Here is an 11911-nt window from a genome sequence, read left to right on the forward strand (position 1 = left end):
GCTCAGGTATCGAATTTGGGATGTTTGGGATATTTTGAAAACTGTAGGGGGGTTTGGGTAAAATGTGACCCACTGCTGCTCTCAGTAATTGCAGATTTTTGGTATAAAAAGTCGGAATTTCAGACGGCGAAATGGTGCAGAGAGCCAGAATTTGGATCCAAAATATGGCTCAGGTATCGAATTTGGGATGTTTGGGATATTTTGAAAAGTGCAGAGGGGTTTGGGCAAAATGTGACCCTCCGCTGCTTTCAGTAATTGCAGATTTTTGGTATAAAAAGTCGGAATTTCAAACAGCGAATAGGTGCAGAGAGCCAGTATTTGGGCCCAAAATATGGCTCAGGTATCGAATGTGGGATGTTTGGGATATGTTGAAAACTGCAGGGAGGTTTGGGCATAATGTGACCCCTTGCCGCTTTCAGTAATTGGCAGATTTTTGGTATAAACATTCGGAATTTCAAACGGCGAATACGTGCAGAGAGCCAGAATTTGGGTCCAAAATATGGCTCAGGTATCGAATTTTGGATGTTTGGGATATTTTGAAAACTGAAGGGGGGTTTGGGCAAATTGTGACCCACCGGCGCTTTCAGTAAATGGCAGATTTTTGGTATAAAAAGTCGAAATTTCAAACTGCAAATTGGTGCAGAGAGCCAGAATTTTGGTCCAAAATTTGCCTCAGGTATGGATTTGGGGATGTTTGGGATATTTTGAAAACGGCAGTGGGGTTTGGGCAAAATGTGACTCACCGCCGCTTTCAAAAATTGGCATATTTTTGGTATAAAAAGTCGGAATTTCAAACTGCGAATAGGTGCAGAGAGCGAGAATTTGGGTCCAAAATATGGCTCAGGTATCGAATTTGGGATGTTTGGGATATTTTGAAAACTACAGGGGGGTTTGAGCAAAATGAGACCTACCACCGTTTTCAGTAATTGGCAGATTTTTGGTATAAAAAGTCGGAATTTCAGACTGCGAATAGGTGCAGAGATCCAGAATTTGGGTCCAAAATATGGCTCAGGTATCGAATTTGGGATGTTTGGGATATTTTGAAAACTGCAGGGGGTTTGGGCAAAATGTGACCCACCGCTGATTTCAGTAATTGGCAGATTTTTGGTATAAAAAGTCGGAATTTCAAACGGCGAATAGGTGCAGAGAGCCAGTATTTGGGCCCAAAATATGGGTCAGGTATCGAATTTGGGATGTTTGGGATATTTTGAAAACTGTAGGGGGGTTTGGGCAAAATGTGACCCACCGCTGCTTTCAGTAAATGGCATATTTTTGGTATAAAAAGTCGCAATTTCAAACTGCGAATAGGTGCAGAGAGTCAGAATTTGGTTCCAAAATATGGCTCAGGTATCGAATTTGGGATGTTTTGGATATTTTAAAAACTGCAGGGGGGTTTGGGCAAAATGTGACCCACTGCCGCTTTCAGTAATTGGCAGATTTTTGGTATAAAAAGTCGAAATTTCTAACTTCTAATAAGTGCAGAGAGCCAGAATTTGGGTCCAAAATATGGCTCAGGTATCGAATTTGTGATGCTTGGGATATTTTGAAAACTGCAGGGGGGTTTGGGCAAAATGTGACCCACCGCTGCTTTCAGTAATTGCAGATTTTTGGTATAAAAATTCGGAATTTCAAACGGCGAATAGGTGCAGAGAGCCAGAATTTGGTTCCAAAATATGGCTCAGGTATCGAATTTGGGATATTTTGAAAACTGCAGGGGGTTTGGGCAAAATGTGACCCACCGCTGATTTCAGTAATTGGCAGATTTTTGGTATAAAAAGTCGGAATTTCAAACGGCGAATAGGTGCAGAGAGCCAGTATTTGGGCCCAAAATATGGCTCAGGTATCGAATTTGGGATGTTTGGGATATTTTGAAAACTACAGGGGGGTTTGGGCAAAATGTGACCCCCTCCGCTTTCAGTAATTGGCATATTTTTGGTATAAAATTTCGGAATTTCAAACGGCGAATAGGTGCAGAGAGCCAGAATTTGGTTCCAAAATATGGCTCAGGTATCGAATTTGGGATGTTTGGGATATTTTGAAATCTGCAGGGGGGTTTGGGCAAAATGTGACCCACCGCTGCTTTCAGTAATTGGCAGATTTTAGGTATAAAAAGTCGGAATTTCAAACTACGAATAAGTGCAGAGAGCCAGAATTTGGTTCCAAAACATGGCTCAGGTATCGAATTTGGGATGTTTGGGATATTTTGAAAACTGCAGGGGGGGTTTGGGCAAAATGTGACCCACCGCTGCTTTCAATAATTACAGATTTTTGGTATTAAAAGTCGGAATTTCAAACAGCGAATAGGTGCAGAGAGCCAGAATATGAATCCAAAATATGGCTCAGGTATCGAATTTGGGATATTTGGGATATTTTGAAAATTGCAGGGGGGTTTAGGCAAAATGTGACCCACCGCTGCTTTCAGTAATTGCTGATTTTTGGTATAAAAATTCGGAATTTCAAACGGCGAATAGGTGCAGAGAGCCAGAATTTGGTTCCAAAATATGGCTCAGGTATCGAATTTGGGATGTTTGGGATATTTTGAAAACTGTAGGGGGGTTTGGGTAAAATGTGACCCACTGCTGCTCTCAGTAATTGCAGATTTTTGGTATAAAAAGTCGGAATTTCAGACGGCGAAATGGTGCAGAGAGCCAGAATTTGGATCCAAAATATGGCTCAGGTATCGAATTTGGGATGTTTGGGATATTTTGAAAAGTGCAGAGGGGTTTGGGCAAAATGTGACCCTCCGCTGCTTTCAGTAATTGCAGATTTTTGGTATAAAAAGTCGGAATTTCAAACGGCGAATAGGTGCAGAGAGCCAGTATTTGGGCCCAAAATATGGCTCAGGTATCGAATGTGGGATGTTTGGGATATGTTGAAAACTGCAGGGAGGTTTGGGCATAATGTGACCCCTTGCCGCTTTCAGTAATTGGCAGATTTTTGGTATAAACATTCGGAATTTCAAACGGCGAATACGTGCAGAGAGCCAGAATTTGGGTCCAAAATATGGCTCAGGTATCGAATTTTGGATGTTTGGGATATTTTGAAAACTGAAGGGGGGTTTGGGCAAATTGTGACCCACTGCCGCTTTCAGTAAATGGCAGATTTTTGGTATAAAAAGTAGAAATTTCAAACTGCAAATTGGTGCAGAGAGCCAGAATTTGGGTCCAAAATATGCCTCAGGTATCGATTTGGGGATGTTTGGGATATTTTGAAAACGGCAGTGGGGTTTGGGCAAAATGTGACTCACCGCCGCTTTCAAAAATTGGCATATTTTTGGTATAAAAAGTCGGAATTTTAAACTGCGAATAGGTGCAGAGAGCCAGAATTTGGGTCCAAAATATGGCTCAGGTATCGAATTTGGGATGTTTGGGATATTTTGAAAACTACAGGGGGGTTTGAGCAAAATGAGACCTACCACCGTTTTCAGTAATTGGCAGATTTTTGGTATAAAAAGTCGGAATTTCAGACTGCGAATAGGTGCAGAGATCCAGAATTTGGGTCCAAAATATGGCTCAGGTATCGAATTTGGGATGTTTGGGATATTTTGAAAACTGCAGGGGGTTTGGACAAAATGTGACCAACCGCTGATTTCAGTAATTGGCAGATTTTTGGTATAAAAAGTCGGAATTTCAAAGGCGAATAGGTGCAGAGAGCCAGTATTTGGGCCCAAAATATGGGTCAGGTATCGAATTTGGGATGTTTGGGATATTTTGAAAACTGCAGGGGGGTTTGGGCAAAATGTGACCCACCGCTGCTTTCAGTAAATGGCATATTTTTGGTATAAAAAGTCGCAATTTCAAACTGCGAATAGGTGCAGAGAGTCAGAATTTGGTTCCAAAATATGGGTCAGGTATCGAATTTGGGATGTTTTGGATATTTTGAAAACTGCAGGGGGGTTTGGGCAAAATGTGACCCACTGCCGCTTTCAGTAATTGGCAGATTTTTGGTATAAAAAGTCGAAATTTCTAACTTCTAATAAGTGCAGAGAGCCAGAATTTGGGTTCAAAATATGGCTCAGGTATCGATTTTGGGATGTTTGGGATATTTTGAAAACTGCAGGGGGGTTTGGGCAAAATGTGACCCACCGCTGCTTTCAGTAATTGCAGATTTTTGGTATAAAAATTCGGAATTTCAAACGGCGAATAGGTGCAGAGAGCCAGAATTTGGTTCCAAAATATGGCTCAGGTATCGAATTTGGGATGTTTGGGATATTTTGAAAACTGCAGGGGGTTTGGGCAAAATGTGACCCACCGCTGCTTGCAGTAATTGGCATATTTTTGGTATAAAAAGTCGGAATTTCAAACGGCGAATAGGTGCAGAGAGCCAGTATTTGGACCCAAAATATGGCTCAGGTATCGAATTTGGGATGTTTGGGATATTTTGAAAACTACAGGGGGGTTTGGGCAAAATGTGACCCCCTCCGCTTTCAGTAATTGGCATATTTTTGGTATAAAATTTCGGAATTTCAAACGGCGAATAGGTGCAGAGAGCCAGAATTTGGTTCCAAAATATGGCTCAGGTATCGTATTTGGGATGTTTGGGATATTTTGACAACTGCAGGGGGGTTTGGGCAAAATGTGACCCACCGCTGCTTTCAGTAAATGGCATATTTTTGGTATAAATTGTCGGAATATCAAACTGCGAATAGGTGCAGAGAGCCAGAATTTGGGTCCAAAATATGGATCAGGTATCGAATTTGGGATGTTTGGGATATTTTGAAAACTGCAGGGGGGTTTGGGCAAAATGTGACCCACCGCTGCTTTCAGTAATTGGCAGATTTTTGGTATAAAAAGTCGGAATTTCAAACTACGAATAAGTGCAGAGAGCCAGAATTTGGTTCCAAAACATGGCTCACGTATCGAATTTGGGATGTTTGGGATATTTTGAAAACTGCAGGGGGGGTTTGGGCAAAATGTGACCCAACGCTGCTTTCAATAATTACAGATTTTTGGTATAAAAAGTCGGAATTTCAAACAGCGAATAGGTGCAGAGAGCCAGAATATGAATCCAAAATATGGCTCAGGTATCGAATTTGGGATATTTGGGATATTTTGAAAACTGCAGGGGGGTTTGGGCAAAATGTGACCCACCGCTGCTTTCAGTAATTGCAGATTTTTGGTATAAAAATTCGGAATTTCAAACGGCGAATAGGTGCAGAGAGCCAGAATTTGGTTCCAAAATATGGCTCAGGTATCGAATTTGGGATGTTTTGGATATTTTGAAAACTGCAGGGGGTTTGGGCAAAATGTTACCCACCGCTGATTTCAGTAATTGGCAGATTTTTGGTATAAAAAGTCGGAATTTCAAACGGCGAATAGGTGCAGAGAGCCAGTATTTCAGCCCAAAATATGGCTCAGGTATCGAATTTGGGATGTTTGGGATATTTTGAAAACTACAGGGGGGTTTGGGCAAAATGTGACCCCCTCCGCTTTCAGTAATTGGCATATTTTTGGTATAAAAATTCGGAATTTCAAACGGCGAATAGGTGCAGAGAGCCAGAATTTGGTTCCAAAATATGGCTCAGGTATCGAGTTTGGGATATTTTGACAACTGCAGGGGGGTTTGGGCAAAATGTGACCCACCGCTGCTTTCAGTAAATGACATATTTTTGGTATAAATAGTCGGAATTTCAAACTGCGAATAGGTGCAGAGAGCCAAAATTTGGGTCCAAAATATGGCTCAGGTATCGGATTTGGGATGTTTGGGATATTTTGAAAACTGCAGGGGGGTTTGGGCAAAATGTGACCCACCGCTGCTTTCAGTAATTGGCAGATTTTTGGTATAAAAAGTCGGAATTTCAAACTACGAATAAGTGCAGAGAGCCAGAAATTGGGTCCAAAATATGGCTCAGGTGTCGAATTTGGGATGTTTGGGATATTTTGAAAACTGCAGGGGGGTTTGGGCAAAATGTGACCCACCGATGCTTTCAGTAATTGCAGATTTTTGGTATAAAAAGTCGGAATTTCAAACGGCGAAATGGTGCAGAGAGCCAGAATTTGGTTCCAAAACATGGCTCAGGTATCGAATTTGGGATGTTTGGGATATTTTGAAAACTGCTGGGGGGGTTTGGGCAAAATATGACCCACCGCTGCTTTCAATAATTACAGATTTTTGGTATAAAAAGTCGGAATTTCAAACAGCGAATAGGTGCAGAGAGCCAGAATATGAATCCAAAATATGGCTCAGGTATCGAATTTGGGATATTTGGGATATTTTGAAAACTGCAGGGGGTTTGGGCAAAATGTGACCCACCGCTGCTTTCAGTAATTGGCAGATTTTTGGTATTAAAAGTCGGAATTTCAAAATGCGAATAGGTGCAGAGAGCCAGTATTTGGGCCCAAAATATGGCTCAGGTATCGAATTTGGGACGTTTGGGATATGTTGAAAACTGCAGGGGGGTTTGGGCATAATGTGACCCCCTGCCGCTTTCAGTAATTGGCAGATTTTTGGTTGAAAATTCGGAATTTCAAACGGCGAATAGGTGCAGAGATCCAGAATTTGGGTTCAAAATATGGCTCAGGTATCGAATTTGGGATGTTTGGGATATTTTCTGAAAACTGCAGGGGGGTTTGGGCATAATGTGACCCCCTGCCGCTTTCAGTAATTGGCAGATTTTTGGTATAAAAATTCGGAATTTCAAACGGCGAATAGGTGTAGAGAGCCAGAATTTGGGCCCAAAATATGGCTCAGGTATCGAATTTGGGATGTTTAGGATATTTTGAAAACTGCAGAGGGGTTTGGGCAAAATGTGACCCACCGCTGCTTTCAGTAATTGCAGATTTTTGGTATAAAAAGTCGGAATTTCAAACGGCGAATATGTGCAGAGAGCCAGAATATGGATCCAAAATATGGCTCAAGTATCGAATTTGGGATGTTTGGGATATTTTGAAAACTGCAGGGGGTTTGGGGAAAATGTGACCCACCGCTGCTTTCAGTAATTGGCCGATTTTTGGTATAAAAAGTTGGAATTTCAAACGGCGAATAGGTGCAGAGAGCCAGAATTTGGGCCCAAAATATGGCTCAGGTATCGAATGTGGGATGTTTGGGATATGTTGAAAACTGCAGGGGGGTTTGGGCATAATGTGACCCCTTGCCTCTCTCAATAATTGGCAGATTTTTGGTATAAACATTCGGAATTTCAAACAGCGAATAGGTGCAGAGAGCCAGAATTTGGGTCCAAAATATGGCTCAGGTATCGAATTTTGGATGTTTGGGATATTTTGAAAACTGAAGGGGGGTTTGGGAAAAATGTGACCAACCGCCGCTTTCAGTAAATGGCAGATTTTTGGTATAAAAAGTCGGAATTTCAAACTGCAAATAGGTGCAGAGAGCCAGAATTTGGGTCCAAAATACGGCTCAGGTATCGATTTGGGGATGTTTGGGATATTTTGAAAACGGCAGTGGGGTTTGGGCAAAATGTGACTCACCGCCGCTTTCAAAAATTGGCATATTTTTGGTATAAAAAATCGGAATTTCAAACTGCAAATTGGTGCAGAGAGCAAGAATTTGGGTCCAAAATATGGCTCGGGTATCGAATTTGGAATGTTTGGGATATTTTGAAAACTACAGGGGGGTTTGGGCAAAATGAGACCTACCACCGCTTTCAGTAATTGGCATATTTTTGGTATAAAATTTCGGAATTTCAAACGGCGAATATGTGCAGAGAGCCAGAATTTGGTTCCAAAATATGGCTCAGGTATCGAATTTGGGATGTTTGGGATATTTTGACAACTACAGGGGGGTTTGGGCAAAATGTGACCCACCGCTGCTTTCAGTAATTGCAGATTTTTGGTATAAAAAGTCGGAATTTCAAACGGCGAAATGGTGCAGAGAGCCAGAATTTGGTTTCAAAACATGGCTCAGGTATCGAATTTGGGATGTTTGGGATATTTTGAAAACTGCAGGGGGGGTTTGGGCAAAATGTGACCCGCCGCTGCTTTCAATAATTACAGATTTTTGGAATAAAAAGTCGGAATTTCAAACAGCGAATAGGTGCAGAGAGCCAGAATATGAATCCAAAATATGGCTCAGTTATCGAATTTGGGATGTTTGGGATATTTTTGAAAACTGCAGGGGGGTTTGGGCAAAATGTGACCCACCGCTGCTTTCAGTAATTGGCAGATTTTTGGTATAAAAAGTCGGAATTTCAAACGGCGAATAGGTGCAGAGAGCCGGTATTTGGGCCCAAAATATGGCTCAGGTATCAAATTTGGGATGTTTGGGATATGTTGAAAACTGCAGGGGGGTTTGGGCATAATGTGACCCCCTGCCGCTTTCAGTAATTGGCAGATTTTTGGTATAAAAATTCGGAATTTAAAACGGCGAATAGGTGCAGAGATCCAGAATTTGGGTTCAAAATATGGCTCAGGTATCGAATTTGGGATGTTTGGGATATTTTCTGAAAACTGCAGTGGGGTTTGAGCAAAATGTGACCCACCGCTGCTTTCAGTAATTGGCAGATTTTTGGTATAAAAAGTTGGAATTTCAAACGGCGAATAGGTGCAGAGAGCCAGAATATGGATCGAAAATATAGCTCAGGTATCGAATTTGGTATGTTTGGGATATTTTGAAAACCGCAGTGGGGTTTGGGCAAAATGTGACCCACCGCAGCTTGCAGTAATTGCCAGATTTTTTGTATAAAAAGTCGGAATTTCAAACGGCGAATAGGTGTAGAGAGCCAGAATTTGGGCCCAAAATATGGCTCAGGTATCGAATTTGGGATGTTTAGGATATTTTGAAAACTGCAATGGGGTTTGGTCAAAATATGACCCAACGCCGCTTGCAGTAATTGGCAGATTTTTGGTATAAAAAGTCGGAATTTCAGGCGGCGAATAGGTGCAGAGAGCCCGAATTTGGGTCCAGAAAATGGCTCAGGTATCGAATTTGGGATGTTTGGGATATTTTGAAAACTGCAGGGGGGTTTGGGCAAAATGTGACCCACCGCTGCTTTCAGTAAATGGCATATTTTTGGTATAAAAAGTCGCAATTTCAAACTGCGAATAGGTGCAGAGAGTCAGAATTTGGTTCCAAAATATGGGTCAGGTATCGAATTTGGGATGTTTTGGATATTTTGAAAACTGCAGGGGGGTTTGGGCAAAATGTGACCCACAGCCGCTTTCAGTAATTGGCAGATATTTGGTATAAAAAGTCGAAATTTCTAACTTCTAATAAGTGCAGAGAGCCAGAATTTGGGTCCAAAATATGGCTCAGGTATCGAATTTGTGATGTTTGGGATATTTTGAAAACTGCAGGGGGGTTTGGGCAAAATGTGACCCACCGCTGCTTTCAGTAATTGCAGATTTTTGGTATAAAAATTCGGAATTTCAAACGGCGAATAGGTGCAGAGAGCCAGAATTTGGTTCCAAAATATGGCTCAGGTATCGAATTTGGGATGTTTGGGATATTTTGAAAACTGCAGGGGGTTTGGTCAAAATGTGACCCACCGCTGCTTGCAGTAATTGGCATATTTTTGGTATAAAAAGTCGGAATTTCAAACGGCGAATAGGTGCAGAGAGCCAGTATTTGGACCCAAAATATGGCTCAGGTATCGAATTTGGGATGTTTGGGATATTTTGAAAACTACAGGGGGGTTTGGGCAAAATGTGACCCCCTCCGCTTTCAGTAATTGGCATATTTTTGGTATAAAATTTCGGAATTTCAAACGGCGAATAGGTGCAGAGAGCCAGAATTTGGTTCCAAAATATGGCTCAGGTATCGAATTTGGGATGTTTGGGATATTTTGACAACTGCAGGGGGGTTTGGGCAAAATGTGACCCACCGCTGCTTTCAGTAAATGGCATATTTTTGGTATAAATTGTCGGAATTTCAAACTGCGAATAGGTGCAGAGAGCCAGAATTTGGGTCCAAAATATGGATCAGGTATCGAATTTGGGATGTTTGGGATATTTTGAAAACTGCAGGGGGGTTTGGGCAAAATGTGACCCACCGCTGCTTTCAGTAATTGGCAGATTTTTGGTATAAAAAGTCGGAATTTCAAACTACGAATAAGTGCAGAGAGCCAGAATTTGGTTCCAAAACATGGCTCACGTATCGAATTTGGGATGTTTGGGATATTTTGAAAACTGCAGGGGGGGTTTGGGCAAAATGTGACCCACCGCTGCTTTCAATAATTACAGATTTTTGGTATAAAAAGTCGGAATTTCAAACAGCGAATAGGTGCAGAGAGCCAGAATATGAATCCAAAATATGGCTCAGGTATCGAATTTGGGATATTTGGGATATTTTGAAAACTGCAGGGGGGTTTGGGCAAAATGTGACCCACCGCTGCTTTCAGTAATTGCAGATTTTTGGTATAAAAATTCGGAATTTCAAACGGCGAATAGGTGCAGAGAGCCAGAATTTGGTTCCAAAATATGGCTCAGGTATCGAATTTGGGATGTTTGGGATATTTTGAAAACTGCAGGGGGTTTGGGCAAAATGTTACCCACCGCTGATTTCAGTAATTGGCAGATGTTTGGTATAAAAAGTCGGAATTTCAAACGGCGAATAGGTGCAGAGAGCCAGTATTTGGGCCCAAAATATGGCTCAGGTATCGAATTTGGGATGTTTGGGATATTTTGAAAACTACAGGGGGGTTTGGGCAAAATGTGACCCCCTCCGCTTTCAGTAATTGGCATATTTTTCGTATAAAATTTCGGAATTTCAAACGGCGAATAGGTGCAGAGAGCCAGAATTTGGTTCCAAAATATGGCTCAGGTATCGAATTTGGGATGTTTGGGATATTTTGACAACTGCAGGGGGGTTTGGGCAAAATGTGACCCACCGCTGCTTTCAGTAAATGGCATATTTTTGGTATAAATAGTCGGAATTTCAAACTGCGAATAGGTGCAGAGACCCAGAATTTGGGTCCAAAATATGGCTCAGGTATCGAATTTGGGATGTTTGGGATATTTTGAAAACTGCAGGGGGGTTTGGCCAAAATGTGACCCACCGCCGCTTTCAGTAATTGGCAGATTTTTGGTATAAAAAGTCGGAATTTCAAACTACGAATTAGTGCAGAGAGCCAGAATTTGAGTCCAAAATATGGTTCAGGTGTCGAATTTGGGATGTTTGGGATATTTTGAAAACTGCAGGGGGTTTGGGCAAAATGTGACCCACCGCTGCTTTTAGTAATTGCAGATTTTTGGTATAAAAAGTCGGAATTTCAAACGGCGAAATGGTGCAGAGAGCCACAATTTGGTACCAAAACATGGTTCAGGTATCGAATTTGGGATGTTTGGGATATTTTGAAAACTGCAGGGGGGGTTTGGGCAAAATGTGACCCACCGCTGCTTTCAATAATTACAGATTTTTGGAATAAAAAGTCGGAATTTCAAACAGCGAATAGGTGCAGAGAGCCAGAATATGAATCCAAAATATGGCTCAGGTATCGAATTTGGGATATTTGGGATATTTTGAAAACTGCAGGGGGTTTGGGCAAAATGTGACCCACCGCTGCTTTCAGTAATTGGCAGATTTTTGGTATTAAAAGTCGGAATTTCAAACGGCGAATAGGTGCAGAGAGCCAGTATTTGGGCCCAAAATATGGCTCAGGTATCGAATTTGGGATGTTTGGGATATGTTGAAAACTGCAGGGGGGTTTGGGCATAATGTGACCCCCTGCCGCTTTCAGTAATTGGCAGATTTTTGGTTGAAAATTCGGAATTTCAAACGGCGAATAGGTGCAGAGATCCAGAATTTGGGTTCAAAATATGGCTCAGGTATCGAATTTGGGATGTTTGGGATATTTTCTGAAAACTGCAGGGGGGTTTGGGCATAATGAGACCCCCTGCCGCTTTCAGTAATTGGCAGATTTTTGGTATAAAAATTCGGAATTTCAAACGGCGAATAGGTGTAGAGAGCCAGAATTTGGGCCCAAAATATGGCTCAGGTATCGAATTTGGGATGTTTA

The sequence above is a fragment of the Procambarus clarkii genome, chromosome 17 (assembly GCF_040958095.1).
Source record: "Procambarus clarkii isolate CNS0578487 chromosome 17, FALCON_Pclarkii_2.0, whole genome shotgun sequence".
NCBI lineage: Eukaryota > Metazoa > Arthropoda > Malacostraca > Decapoda > Cambaridae > Procambarus > Procambarus clarkii.